Below are 11,861 nucleotides of genomic sequence, written 5' to 3'. Positions count from 1 at the left end.
GCCCAACCCCACATTCCCCTGATAGGTGGAGAGTTGCCCATAGGCGGAGCTCCTCGTTCCTGACGTCAGAGAATTTTCAAATCTGTATCGGATGCGTTTTTAGAGATTTGGGTATGGAGGAAAAGAGAGGGTTGTGTTTTCTGACACTTGGTGAGTTCCCTGGAACACCGGGGACACATATTCATGTATAAAAGACGTACAAAAGTGCATTTTGCATGATAGGTCCCCTTTAAGTTATAGTTAAGATGCAGCAAACAAGATGAATGAATACCAGGACTCATCGCTGTAGATTTGAAAATATATTTATTTTGCCCAGAAAACAAAAACAGAAAACACTTAAAACGGCTGCGTTTCAACAAATCAAAAATGGCCAAAGAGCACATGGAGAACTAAGACTATTAAATAAATAAAAGTATCTGATAAAAGTAGTGAACTTGTCTTTTAAAAACATATACAATATAAATGTTGTCTCAGGGCCTTGGGGGTCTTGTCCCCGTCTTCATGGGCTGCTTGAAGTGGGATCCTAAAATCAGAATACAATTTTAGAAAAATGTTGTTTTCATGAAAACAATCAAAGCATTTTATTTACAATGAAAGACAAAATGTGAGTGAACAGAAGAAACATGTATGTGGAAAAATACCAAATTACATATCGTTTAAACTAGTATCAGGTTATTATGGTTTATTCCAGTATTTCTTTAAATTGACTCACTTTTAATATTATTATTATTCTACATTGGTGATGTAATAAATACTAGTATAATAATCCAGTAATTGTTACCGTTTTACTAAATACAAAGATCTTGAAGAGGATATGTATGGAAGTTTTATTTCCATCGATGACCCTGAATTTTTGAATCAGTTTATCAATCCAGATTGGTTTGACTCAACACAGATCGATTAGAAACAGTCCTATATACAAATATTACATTTTTTAAATATTTACGGATCGTTTCCTCTTTTCGTTATTGAAAAAAAATAATCTTATCATTAGATAATTTACCTCGGGATGCTTCTACATATTAAGGCACTTCTCATGATGGCACTGGCAGGTCTCCCCGCAGGCCATCTTCCTTTTAAGGCAGCCGCAGTTCAAGTGATCGCAGCTACCTTTACACGCACACTAAAGAAAGAGAAATGGCATTTACATCGGTCACCAATCATGAAATGTAAAACACACAGTTTGCAGGTTCCTTTCTAGAGAGATATAACAGGATGATGTGTTTAATGAACCTCTCAACTGAACCAAAAGTGGACTATTCCTCACTATCTGCTGTGAGATTGCATTTGATATCGTGGTTATGGTTTGTTCTCGCCCTGCATGATCTTTAAGCCGTGTCGAGAGTCAGCGTCTATAAACAAATAACCATTTTGAAGATTATCCCAATAGTCTAACCCCCGTAGATTTTGGTTTTTTGAGGCATTGCGTCCCTTCTTCGCTTTCGCAGACTGCCCCTCATCGTCAGATCTTATCATTACGGCCCGTCCACACAGCGGCGTGCGTTGAAGCTTGCCGGCGGGCATGTCTGAAACTCGACCAACAACCAATCACATGAATCTCCCGCCCCTGACACACAAGCAGCGGTTTGATTGGCTAGAGCTTGTACTGGCATATGATTCGATTGGCTGACGCTTCTGCCGAGGCTTCAAAAGTTGAACATTGCTTAACTTTTGCAGCGAGCCACGCCAGCAAAGCTCCGCGTCGCTTCCCACAATGCAGTTCGGCGAAAAGTGACGTCACCCCATTCAAAATGAATGGTGAAGCTTTCAACGCACGCCGCTGTGTGGATAATTTACCTCGGGATGCCCCTGGCTATACATATTTCGACACTTCCGATGGTCGCACCTGCAGTTCTCCCCACAGGCCATCTCCATGTCAAACTACCCGGCGGGTGGGTATAATGAAGCAGAAGAGGCATACAAAGAATATTCTAGAGACTTGATGTGAATTATAAAATGATCAATCCTTCCAATGTGGCGAATGACATGGCGTTCTGTGTCCCTACTGATTGAGACACGTGATCATTGTGATTTCTTCCTTACTAACGTCCCGCAAATTAAAGGTTTCACTGATTTTAGACAGAACTGGTGCGGTGTCTAGCAGTATGACCATGTCAACCACTGAAAAGGAGAAGCACAGTGTGTGTTACCAGTATGGATGCCCCATTGCATGAACAGCAGGGCGTCTTTTTCCGGGTCCCAGTCGTGACACGCTGCGGGATCTGGAAAATCTGTAATATAAAAGTGTGTGTGTTTCTTTGTGTGTGTCAAAGTGTATACTTACTCTGTTGAATCAAGATATTGTTTAAATAATCATTGACTCTTGATACGAGACTTTCTTTGATTTTAAACATTGGTCCAGGCTCAAACATGTTCACAGACTTTGGGGGAAATAACCTACATTAGCCAATTGACATTAAAAACAAAAGGATGGTAGACTCTGCCATGACTTACCTTTGGAGTAAGTTTAATTTAAACAAGTCGTCATAATTAAGCCTTAATGGGGACGCTATGGTGAAAAACACTTTTAGCTTTTCTTCTTCCTAAAATGATGTTACAAATAATAATATTAACCTTTTCTCCTAAAAGAAGTATGAATACAAATAAAAATACATTTAGGATTACATTATAGGTAACCAAATTAACCAACAGTTCCCCTTTTAATAACTCATGTGACGCAAAATCAATGTCAGTTACTTAAAAAAAACTGAAATATTACAACTCTGAATGAATCAAGTTTGTTAAATTAAGTCACAAAATCAAGTGAAATATTTCTGAGTAACCAAATGAAAATAACTCGGATATGGGGCGAAGCCTGCGAGCTAGTTCAGGCAGTCCACTCGAGACGCACCTCGTCCCTCAACCAACCAAACACGTTCAAAGCATTTTATTTACAATGAAAGACAAAATGTGAGTGAACAGAAGAAACGTGTGTCAAATGAATGCCGAATTACATATTAATCGTTTAAACTAGCATCAGGTTTATGTCAAGTATTTCTTTAAATTGACTCACATTTAATATTATTATTCTACATTGGTGATGTAATAAATACTAGTATAATAATCCAGTAATTGTTATTTAGATTTTTTTACTAAATACAAAGATCTTGAAGAGGATATGTATGGAAGTTTTATTTCCATCGATGACCATGAATTTTTGAATCGGTTTATCAATCCAGATTGGTTTTACTCAACAGATTGATTATAAACAGTCCTATATACAAATATTGCATTTTTAAAATATTTACGGATTGTTTCCTCTTTTCGTTATTTTTTGTCTGCAATGTCAGTTTAGGATTTCTAAAAATATGAAAGAAAGTCATCGTATAGTTTGTCAAAAAGATCTTGAAAAAGTCATGACATTGTGTGTTGAAATGGTTTTGAACAAACAAATCAGTGTTTTAAAAAGTCAAATTGTATCAAGTGCATCAGACAACTCAAATTACTCCATTTGAACCATATTATAAATAAGAAAAGAATGGTCATAGTATATAGCTGGGCGATTTAATAGTTTTTGAATATACCTGTTGTAGCAGGATGGCGATGTTGTAGCAGACGCCGAAGGAAACAATGATGGGGATGTTGAAGGTGAAGCTGAGGCCCCCCCAAGAAGAAGATGAGGGTCGGGATTCAGGTGGTTACTACGAAGAGGCAGAAGGCGAGCCTTTTGAAAGCCAGCCGACTTCAGACTCCTGTCACAGCATGCCTGACTTCACAGCAGATGTCGAGTTACACCAATCTGACGCAGAGCCTGAGGAAGAAGCCAAGCCTGTGGCCGAGCCAGAGGAGAAAGATGAGAACGAACCAGAAGTGGAAGTGAAGATGTCAGATGGACACTACTGCCCAGACTTGCCATTCAGACAAGAAAATCCCAGCTTGCCCAACAACAAACACATTACCGAGCAGCTCATCTGCGATGTTGCTGTTATGGTACCAGGGCACCGGCTGAACCCAAGTGACAGACCTGAAGAAGTGACTGACACATCAATGCAGGAGCCCTATAAGGAAAGGCTTCTCTCAGCGCTGGACGGGATGGCAACACGACTGCTTCAACCTAAGAACTGCAAATCCTGATATGTCTACTCCAAGAGGCTGAGACATAAAGTACAGCAAAGACTGATGACCCTTAAAATAATGCTCATACCACAACCCTTTGACACACTATACTTAAACCTTGGTATGTAAAGCAATAAACGTCATTCTAAACTGCATCAAAAGACCGGAAATTCATCTGTTTGTGTCTGCGTCAGGATCACTCTAAACCCTCCTGTGAAGTAATGGCAAAAGGATATAGGACATTGGAACATGGCTGTGCTGGTAGAATCGATGTGCTCTTCCTCCTGTGTCCTCGTCCTCCTGTCACCTATGACCCCTTTTATACACCCGGTGCAGCTAAACCCCGCCACCAAGCGTTCAAAAATAATATTGCATTACACATATAAATTAAATAAACTGAGACACCAACAACACCCATAAAATGGCTCCTACAATACCATTCAACAAAACTCTTATATGTGATGCTGAAACTTACAATAATATTTGGCACGCACCTTGACCGTTTCCTCCCAGGGAATCCAAGAACATAGACGCTCTGCGGAAATCCACCACCCGAGAGTTGCACAGTAAAAAACTGCAATACAAAATCCCCAAATTGTTACTTCCAGGTTTAAAATCACTCACCAAGAGGCACCAGTGTTGAAGGTGTGCACTGAGGGCAGATTAGGGTCATTGCTGCACTCCTCCAGCATGTTCATATACTAATTGATCACCTGCGACATCAAGGAGGGAGTTTCAATTCACTGAACAAACACAACGCTTGGCTCAGTTGTGCTGCACCAATTACAGACGCATTACGAAAAGGATAGTTCCAGTCCAATACTGTTGAAACGGGGACTTCCGGTGGCGCAGCGACATGTTGCGCTGTATTTCCGTATAAGTTGAAATGCTGTGGCGTTTTCTGAAATGCTGTAGCGTTTTCTGAAATGCTGTAGCGTTTTCTGAACTGCTGTAGCGTTTTCTGAACTGCTGTAGCGTTTTCTGAAATGCTGTAGCGTTTTCTAAACTGCTGTAGCGTTTTCTTAACTGCTGTAGCGTTTTCTAAACTGCTGTAGCGTTTTCTTAACTGCTGTAGCGTTTTCTAAACTGCTGTAGCGTTTTCTAAACTGCTGTAGCGTTTTCTTAAATGCTGTAGCGTTTTCTGAAATGCTGTAGCGTTTTCTGAACTGCTGTAGCGTTTTCTGAACTGCTGTAGCGTTTTCTGAAATGCTGTAGCGTTTTCTAAACTGCTGTAGCGTTTTCTGAAATGCTGTAGCGTTTTCTAAACTGCTGTAGCGTTTTCTTAACTGCTGTAGCGTTTTCTAAACTGCTGTAGCGTTTTCTAAACTGCTGTAGCGTTTTCTTAAATGCTGTAGCGTTTTCTGAAATGCTGTAGCGTTTTCTGAAATGCTGTAGCGTTTTCTGAACTGCTGTAGCGTTTTCTGAACTGCTGTAGCGTTTTCTAAACTGCTGTAGCGTTTTCTGAACTGCTGTAGCGTTTTCTGAACTGCTGTAGCGTTTTCTAAACTGCTGTAGCGTTTTCTTAACTGCTGTAGCGTTTTCTGAACTGCTGTAGCGTTTTCTGAACTGCTGTAGCGTTTTCTGAACTGCTGTAGCGTTTTCTAAACTGCTGTAGCGTTTTCTTAACTGCTGTAGCGTTTTCTGAACTGCTGTAGCGCTTTCTGAACTGCTGTAGCGTTTTCTGAACTGCTGTAGCGTTTTCTGAAATGCTGTAGCGTTTTCTGAAATGCTGTGGTATTTCCTGAAACACATTCTCACTCCCAACTCGGCCTATGTTGACGTTATGTCAGGGTCCCTGTCGTCACTTTCCAACACAAGGGGGGGGCCCTTTAGCGTTGAATTTCAACTTTCGGGGATGTCCATAGAGCTCCCTAAACGTATGTAGTAGACGAGTTGGGATCACGGAGAAATGCAAACTCAAACTATATGCTGCTTCTAATAAACATATTAAGAAACACGTGAGTTGTCTGACTGAACTAATATTGTTGGGAGGGTCCATATACAGTAGTGATAGAAAATCCTCTAACCTGGTGCTCTAACTGGCATATCTTCCTCTGTGGCTTCCTTGAAGAAGAAGAATTTCCTCTTGAGCTCCATCAGTACCTTGGAGACCTGGGCCTGCAAAAAAATGTGCAAGTTAATGCGGAAATAAGTTGATTATACATATTTAAAATAGAATCAGATTGTAGGAGCCATTTTATGGGTGTTGTTGGTGTGTCAGTTTATTTAAGTTATAGGTATAGTGCAATATTATTTTTGAACACTTGGTGGCGGGGGTTTAGCTGTATAAAAAAGGGGTCATAGGTGACAGGAGGACGAGGACAAAGAAGGAAGAGAGCATACCGATTCCACCAGCCCGGCAGATGCTCACCACAACAACTAAACTGTACAATTAAACCTTGGTATGTAAAACGCTAAATAAACCTCATTATAAACTGCACTAAAGGACCGGAAAGTAATCTGTTTGTGTCTGCGTCTGGATCACTCTTCAGCCCTTCAGTGAAGTAATGCAAAAATATATAGGACATAGAAACAGGAAATTGTCATTACACAGATAACAGAATGAAAAACGAAATACTGTAAAGTAAAATAAAATATTACTTATTGTAATAATATGTAAACATCCCTACTGATTGAGACACGTGATCATTGTGATTTCTTCCTTACTAATGAGTGGTGTTGTGGCGGGGGGGGGGGGAACTGTCTATCTGAAGGTTGGGGTCTGTGAAAGTGGGGATCCGGGAGAGGTTGGAGTCACCTAAGATGAGTGTCTTCTTCCGCACTTGCAGCGCCCATTCCTGTAATTTGTTGATGGTATGTGGGTGAGTGAAGGGTTCCTGACGGGGTGGGGGCCAGGTGCCGCCGCAGAAGCCCCGGTCGGGTGGGAGGTGGACGCCTCAGATAATGGGCTTGAGTTCATTAAGAATTTCATTGTGCCCTGCATCGTCATTGTTTCTGTGGAGTCTACATCCACCTCAGGCCATTTTATGCCTTCAAGGGGCTCTGCAGCAAGCAACTCTGGCTCTGCTGTGGGTCTGTGGGTGAGAGGAGGGATGGTATTACTGCATGAGGTGGAGCTGCCTCCAGCAATAGAGAATGAGGCAGAGAGTAGCAGCAGCAGCAGCACAGGGTTGCAGCAGGTATGTTATACGCTGTAGTCAGGTGATTTAGATGCATCAATGAAAGGAAGAAGTGTAGGCTACATGATGAGAAGGGAATACAGTTTGAATAAAAGTAATACAGTACAGCAGCACCCTGCCAAGGCAGTAATCCTGGGGGAAACACTGTTCAGTGTGCACACACTTACTGTAGATCCACTCACCGTGTTGTTGATGTCGGCTCTGCCTCAAATACAAATGTTTAAAAACGAATTGTAAAAACAATAAAAATGTGTTTCGGCAGGCAAGCATACGATCACTCAGGAGAGAATGAGTGTGAGCCGCCAGGTGGCTGTCCTTTAGCTGAAATGAAAAATAAAGAAAAGAGTAAAGGAAGAACAAACTGTTTATATAGAGGTATATGCGGTGGGGTAGGTAAGTTTGAGAAACCGGCTCGAGATACACTTTTTGTTATATTCCATGGAATGCTCTTAACATCCCGATAGCAATGAATATCTGAAGTGCTTTGACCAGGGCCGGACTGGGACAATAAGTCAGGCCGGGAATTATACACCCAGTCAGGCCACTACCAGTTTTTTGTGCCATTTTGCTGGATTTATTTGTCAATATTTACAGCATTGCTGCCCGTAGTGATAGCCCTCTAGTTTAAATCTACTACCCAAAAATGAACATATGGACATGGGTTACTATTTAAAACAATTTGAAAATCTATTTAGGAACCTATGTGAACATATTTTAAGTGGGGGTGGACCTCAAATCCTATAGGGGGGTCTGAGGTTATCAGCCTCTCAGTCTGACAGCAGAGGACTCTCCTCACCTTGTTGTTGAAAAAGCTCCTTATATCCGTTAGCGCAGCTAGCTAGCACCAGATGCTAACAACAACAACAATACACGTAACCGGTGCGCCTGCTTTATCTCACTGCTCGCGCCACACATAACACACACCCTCCCGAGCTTGAATGACACACAGAGACGGGCATTAGTATGATCTGTATGAAAGTGGCCATGTCGGCAGGCCACATCATGTAGACAGCCAGTCACGCTCTGTGAGGCAGAGTCAGACCCACATTTGCGCAGCGTTGCGTTCACGACATACATTAAAAAAAAAAGTCCTCAGGCCAGCAGGCCACTTAGCAGGCCAGGCCATCGGGAAACCTCCCGGTCCTCCCGATGGCCAGTCTGGGCCTGGCTTTGACAAAAAAAATCCATAAAAAATATCATCTGTGGAAGCCGTAGTTCTGTTAAAAGCTCGACCAATCATCTGAGCCGGCTAAAGTAACTGGATGGCCTACCTGCCTGTCAGCCTCCCATCTGGGCACAAACTCATCTCGTGCCCTCATTGGTCATGTGCGCGTTCGTGTGTGTTGGAGGAGGGGCTCTGTGAGGAAGGGGCAGATTTTTTCCGGCTGTGTATTTTCAAATTCTAGCCACTCCAGCTGGTTTCTCAAAATTACCTACCCTACCTTTCAGAATTCACAGCGAAACTATCTACCACCTTTATTGGTAGCAGTAGCTTACCTACAATTCCTTTAATTAGATGGAAAACAATGTTTCAACCCAGTTGACGTGTTATAATAAAGTTGTCATCAGTTTATTGACTAACGTGACCGTTGGTTAGCTAGCAGTATGGCCGCTTTCACACCAAGCACTTTGCCGTACTTAGTTCCCAGTCCCAGTCCCAGTCCCGCTGAACTCTTTAGCAGAGCAGTGTCCATGGCATTGAATGTGACATTCCCTTTTTTAGGAATCTGGTGCCGCTATCTGTGTCAGTGTACACAGGAAATAAAAGCACGCATGTGCATCACACACAGTCGGATGCATGCGAGTGATCTGACTTGACTTCCACAGTAAAGGAAAACTCAGTTTGGCGACGCACTGCTAACTACCGAGCAGGATTTTAAAATGTAGCGCGAACACCACCAACAAAAAAAATCTTCTGAACTACTGCCACATGTTTTATTCAAAACGGTGAATTTCGCCAGCTGTTAACTAATTTGAAGCAACTACTAAACCACTAAGTATTACATGCCTTGTCCATGAAAGCAGGCTAAATTAGCTAGCACGCTAACTAGCTAAATTGCTATGCTGAAACACTGACGTTAGCTAACGTTTGTTTGATATCCACATTAAACTCACAATCTAACGGGGATGTACAGAGTCAATAAAAATATACTTACATGATTCAAAATCCACGAGTATTCATATTAGACAGGGTCCATGCTTTCTTCTCTTCAACTGGAACCGTCTGCTTTTTTTCAAATGTCTGAATCGTGCGCAAACTCCTCTGACGTCATGGGGGCGTCGCCCAGCTTTATTCTTATTCTTCTTCTTTTCTTTAATGGCGAATCGCTTCCACTTCCATATATCGACACCTACTGGTGATTTATTAAATGTTCATATTAAATCCTTGTCCTCAGACCAGTGTTTTTGAGGAACTTGAAGATCAGCTTGTTAACTTCATTTCTTGATTTACTTTCGTATTTTGACTTGAAATCCATGTCCTTGATGTTAAGTTGTTCCAGTGCAGTTTTCAGAATGAGTCTTTGTCTGTTATATTCCGGGCAGCTAAAAAATACATGATGTATATTGTCTATGGACTGGTTATTGGCAACCATCACAATTGCCATTTAGATGTTTTCCAATCAGCATTGTTGAGTTTAATCCAGAGTTTAATCCAGAGTGACCCAATTGTATCCTGCTGTTAATGCTCTGTTCTCTTCTACTACTCCTCCAATGCTTCCCGTTCCCACTTCCCTTTGTATCTGTTATAAATGTCTTCCTTTAGTGTTACTGTCCCATAATGTTTGCCATTGTTGCTTGATAAGAACTTGTGTAACAGATTTGACTTCTGCTCTACTGATGGGTACCATTATATCAATCTGGTTGCTTTCAAACCACATTTTGCCAGTTGATCCACCTCATTCCCTCTAATACCCACATGCGCTGGAACCCACACAAATTGAACAACAATTCCCAAATGAACTAACCTAAACATGATGTGTAAAATGTCATGTAAAATATCCTGACGACATTCTGAAGAGAAGTTGTTTATACTCTCCAGAGCTGCACTGGAGTCAGAGCAAATGACCACTCGCATTGGCTGTGTTTCCTCTACCCACTGAAGTGCTATAGCCATCATCTCTACTGTGTATACTGTGATGTGATCACTCGTACGCTTTCCCACTTTAACTCAGGAACATAAAATGCACAACTAGTTTGACCATTTTCTGGATTTTTGGATCCATCAGTAAATATCTGTATAAACTGCCCATATTGTTCAACAGTGTTCACATAAATTCTCCTTTGAATTCCTTACATAATTCCAAAACACAAACACAAAAACTTTCTTTTTTAATTGTGTTACTTTCCCAACTTGTTTGTACAGTTTGTTTAGTAGGGTGAGTATCTTTATGGCCCTGTAGCTTTGCCCAGTAATTAACAATTAACTGTTTTCTCCTCAAAGAAATTGGTATTTCTCCGACCTCTACCTGAAGTGCCGACACTGGTGTAGATCTGACTGCCCCACAGCATGTCCTTAGTGCTTGTGCCTTGGACTCTATCTAATTTTTGAAGAGAAGAGTATGCAGCTGAACCATACACTATTAGTCCGTATTCTATGACTGATCTAACTAAGGCTCTGTATAAGCAGTTAGTGCCCGCCAAGCACCTCATAACATTTCAAACCTTTTTACTAGGGCTGTCAGTCGATTAAAATAGTTAATCGCAAATTAATCGCACATTTTTGATCTGTTCTAAATGTACCTTAGAGGAATATTTTTCAAGTTTTTAATACTCTTATCAACATATGAGTGGACAAATATGCTTTATGCTAATGTATGTTTATTATCATTTGAACAATGACAAATATTCTCATGAATATTAAACACAACAACCTCTGAACATTACAAATATTCACCTCAATTCAACCTGGAACCTCTCTCATACAATAATACAATACAAATGGTGTGTGTGTGTGTGTGTGTGTGTGTGTGTGTGTGTGTGTGTGTGTGTGTGTGTGTGTGTGTGTGTGTGTGTGTGTGTGTGTGTGTGTGTGTGTGTGTGTGTGTGTGTGTGTGTGATGGATCGTTGGAGCTATGTGCAACTCAAGGCATATGCTCGAACGGGAGCTGCCTGGACGCTGCAATCATGTTGCGCACTATCCGTGCTGAGTGTGCTGACTTCTCGTACAATGTCCCACTGTCTGGCTTCCTGCATAAAGTCAAGTGCTCGGCGCAGTTGTGGCGAAATGTCGCTCCTCTGTTTTCATTTAAACAGCTCCATATCCGTTAGCGCAGCTAGCTAGCACCAGATGCTAACAACAACAATGCACGTAAGGTCTCTCTCTCGCTCGCTCGGGCCACACATACACACACCCTCCCGGTCCTCCCAACAGCCAGTCGGTGCCTGCCGGTGAGCGTGGAAGTGTGGTCTGCCACAAGCGGGCGGCAGGAGCGGGGCTGTCAGCATCAGCTTGTAGATGGTATTTTAAACTCGATGCACTCTGAAACTACGGGGCGGCCGAGGAAAAAAAAAATACACATGCGTTAATCGCGTTAAAATAATTAGTGGCGTTGGTAACGCGGTGCCCCAGGAAATCGATGTCCGACACCCCGAACTGGCACTTTGCAAGATTGATGATTAATCCGTGTTCGTTGAGCCGTGTGAAAAGGGCTCGGAGGTGGGACA

The 11,861-nt window shown here is 41.8% G+C and overlaps 1 long non-coding RNA gene across 2 annotated transcripts; it reads right to left on the bottom strand.

The window, feature by feature from the left end:
- Positions 1-303: 303 nt before the first annotated feature.
- On the bottom strand, positions 304-7,517 carry LOC117549786. Of its 2 annotated transcripts, none has more exons than XR_004569533.1 (8): positions 7,379-7,517; positions 6,815-7,091; positions 6,084-6,174; positions 4,532-4,630; positions 3,525-3,769; positions 2,151-2,231; positions 1,004-1,123; positions 304-523 (listed from the first exon to the last, which is right to left on the bottom strand). It is a non-coding gene; the product is annotated as an uncharacterized LOC117549786 (long non-coding RNA). The 2 variants fall into 2 exon arrangements; XR_004569532.1 differs by having other exon boundaries at positions 4,551-4,630.
- Between the last annotated feature and the right edge of the window lie 4,344 nt (positions 7,518-11,861).

Source organism: Gymnodraco acuticeps, unplaced genomic scaffold, assembly GCF_902827175.1.
Source record: "Gymnodraco acuticeps unplaced genomic scaffold, fGymAcu1.1, whole genome shotgun sequence".
Classification (NCBI taxonomy): domain Eukaryota; kingdom Metazoa; phylum Chordata; class Actinopteri; order Perciformes; family Bathydraconidae; genus Gymnodraco; species Gymnodraco acuticeps.
This window is presented reverse-complemented; position numbering and strand designations above follow the sequence as displayed.